This window comes from Capra hircus, unplaced genomic scaffold (genome assembly GCF_001704415.2).
Source record: "Capra hircus breed San Clemente unplaced genomic scaffold, ASM170441v1, whole genome shotgun sequence".
Classification (NCBI taxonomy): Eukaryota; Metazoa; Chordata; class Mammalia; order Artiodactyla; family Bovidae; genus Capra; species Capra hircus.
Genome location: NW_017189774.1, coordinates 276,357 through 279,988, shown reverse-complemented (window position 1 = coordinate 279,988; position 3,632 = coordinate 276,357).

The following is a 3,632-nucleotide window of genomic DNA, read 5'->3' as shown; positions in this document are numbered from 1 at the left end:
ACATGTAGCTTGAGCTTTTCCTCTGGTGACTACATACAATCCCTTCTCCTTGTGATGTCCCCACTAATAAACTAAACACACTGACAGCACACCCATCTGGAACCATCACCCCACTAGCTGAAACCCTGGCCATCCTGAAAGGCTTTCCTATGCTGTGAGTTCAGACCCTTCCTTTCTGATTGACCTTCTCTGGACTTGGTCTACTTTCGCACAGCAACCCTAAAAGCATGGGGCCCAGCCAGGGTCCCCATATGTCATGCAGAAAAGCCTACCCACTAGCCAGAGTCTGTCAGCTCCAGCCCCAGGTCTAGCTAGCTTAGGAGCCCATGCTTCCACAGAGCCCCTCTCTCCTTGTTGAAAAGCTCTTCAGTCATATTATGGCCTGATGGCAAAATGGCCTGCAGCCTCCAGGGATAGACCGCTTGCCAGCCTATCTTTAATTTTAATACTTCAATTATCCTCTAGTGCCTCTTTATGGCTGCCATCACTTTCTGCTAATTTCTTGATTATTCTGCCCAGGCAGTAGAAGAGCCAATCTTCTTCCGCGTTCCCAATTTTCATATCCTTTAACTGTAATTAGCCTTTATCAGACTCTAGATACTTCTCATCAGAATCCAGTCTTTAAATCGCAGAACTATTGGGGAATGAGGGGCTCAGGTTCTAAGCAGCCCTGATATGGAGGCCCTGTGGAAACCTGGCTGATTCTATGCCAGTCACTCCTTACAAAGGGTGTGAGGTTGGTGGAAATATCTGAGCCTAGGGGCCAGGCCACTTTCCTGTGACCTTGGCTGGTTGGGTAGCCTTAGGTCAAAAAATATCTCTCTCTGTGCAACTTGCCTTACCTGTTCTAAGATTTTCTATGAAGACAACAGTGAATTCACTGATGGAGAAATGTTTTGAAAAGCACAAGTTCTGAATTTATGCCAGGCTTGTACTACCATTAATGATCACCAGCGAGCATCTGACGGGCTGTCTGTGAGTGTGGCTAGGATGTTTGTTCATATATGGGCCACTAGGCAAGAGGCTGGGGCATCAGCTGGTCTGGATCTACTAGTGCTGCTGTGGGTCTAGGGTTCCAGGCATAGCCTTTTTGGTGAGGGCTTACCCATTCAGCGTTTACCTTACCAAGCCTACCTCACCAGTGTGTTTAAGATCTAATCTTTCTTATCCATACTGTTGTTAACCTGCCACTGGCTTTACCCAGGGCACAGCCACTTCTATTCTATCCAGAACCTGAACTCCAGGGGTTCCACTCCCATTGTTGGGACCCCATTTCTCTGACTGCTTCATTAGCAGTCAGCACCTTCTCTTGATTTCCTCGTATCCTGACCCATCCTGCACCTAACATACATCTTAACATTCATGATATATCAAGACACATCCAGAAATGATGTGAAAGCAGATATTTGGAGCTTCCATGGCCCAGTCAAGTTGACACTTGAGATCAGCCATCACGGGTCCACCCCTTGTCAACCTGGCACCTACACACATCTTTGTAAACCATACTTAATCTTCAAATGAAGAAAATATTAAGATTGTCATTCTGTTTTCCATGATACAACTATCCTGCACACAAGTGAACATGTGTCAAGTCCTTTCCCAGAAGAGGAGGTAAAGTCCTTGAGTGATGTTTACTGTCCTTCACACAGTCACTGAAATACTATGATGGAAAATTACAGCAGTGGTAACCTGTGCAAGCCAGAGCTTTCACGTGACACCTATGTACTATGCAGTGCTTTGCTGCTGCTGCTGCTGCTAAGTCGCTTCAGTCGTGTCTGACTCTGTGTGACCCCAAAGATAGCAGCCCACCAGGCTCCGCTGTCCCCAGGATTCTCCAGGCAAGAGTACTGGAGTGGGTTGCCATTGCCTTCTCTGATGCAGTCCTTTATGTTCTACCAAAGGCTTTCACTCACATGTGAAACAACATCTAGTCCACTTCAGAATGAGCTAGAATGCCAACTTCTAGAGAAGGCGTTTAGTGATGTGAATGCCAAATTTTCTTTGCCTTTTGATAAGCTGGATAAGATCCTATTAGAAGCTTCCTATAGGAACCAACAGATGCTGTGCTGAAGATTTTGCAAAGCAGAAGCACAGTGCTCCCAGGGGATGGGTGACACTCACCTCAAATCAGACCTATAACAAATGAAATTTATTTCAGTGACCAAACTCAGGGTCTCTGCGTTTCAGGAGGGCTGGTGGGAGATAGGTATACAAACAAATGGACTACAACGTGCAGGTCGTGTACCCTTTAATTTTCTAACTCTTTGTTTCAATATTATCTTATCAAAGCCGATCCCTTTGTGACTGGCCTTGCTGTTGTCATGTTTTATGTTGTCTTAAACCTAGCTACTATAAAATTCTCAGAGATCAAAAAAGTGGCAGATCCTAATACTGTAGGGAGAAAACGAGCCCCTGGCTCAGATGGTGCGTTTGAAAGGGTCTAGGGCTCTAGCTCTTGGAGTTTCACAACTTGGTCTCTAACCCAGCTTTTCTGTTAGCGGGGGCCTCATCTACCTAGGTTCCTACTGGAAATGTGGCCAGTTTCCCCGTCCAGAGTCTGGTTTGGGGAAGATTATGTATCTGGAATGTCCATGCCTCAGTTGACAAGATTGAGGCTAGTGTCAAGTTGCCACGGCAGAGCCATCAGCTTGCAGAGCTGGTAGTCTGCAGTGGCAATCCCTTTGCCTTCGACCCAGAGATTCATAAGCTCCAGTGGTGTTTTCAGATCTCCTGGTAATTCTGAGCATTCTTGGATCCTGAAAAATGATGCATGTTCCATATTCTTCCCCAGAATCCTTTATTTATGCCAAGTGCAATTCTTGGTACAGCAAAGGGAACGTTATCATACAGTTAGATTTTTCTGTGCTCCTTTTGTGGTCGGTAACATATACAATTTCTCCTTTAGCCCAGATTTAAACTCTACCTTAATTTACACATTATTGAAAACATTACAAAGCATAAATCAGTTCAGTTTTGAAAGTTCCTGTATGATATTTTGAGAGCAACCAAATTCCCCTGCTTGTCTGGACTCTTTCCCACCACCTGCCCCAGCTCATGGCAGGCTAAATAACTGTGGAGAAAAAGCAGATTTTCAGCTGCGGCTCAGATTACTCTGTCACCCTTCCTGCGTGGCAGACAGATCCCTACTGACATGGAGAATGAAGACAAGAAAATTACTTCGTTATAGTGTGTCCTGATCAATTACAAACATCTAGGAGTTGTGTCTGTCCATCTGCTGCTCTGAACTGGCCCTGGACGTAGTTCTGGGTTATGAAAACAAGGGTTGTGTTGCCTTAGCCCCCAGGAATGAGCAACCGAGAGGTTTTCATATTCCCAACTGGGGTTGCTATGCTGTAGCGTGTTCCTGTTGGAGTCAATGTGTTCAAGCTGGGCAGCTTTTAGAAATTGAATTTACCCATTTCTTTCCAAAGATCCAGAGGAGGGAGGGCAAGTGACATGCTCAAGGTCACAGCATAAAATGGTATTGGAGTCAAGTCCAGAACACAAAGAATGTATCAGGTCTCAAATATTATACCCTCAAGAGATGGCAGTTGATGTTTAGTTTTACCAGTAACCACTTCCTCTTGCTCCCTTCCAGAATCCAGAGTGCCCAGGGTCCAGAGTCCAGGGTC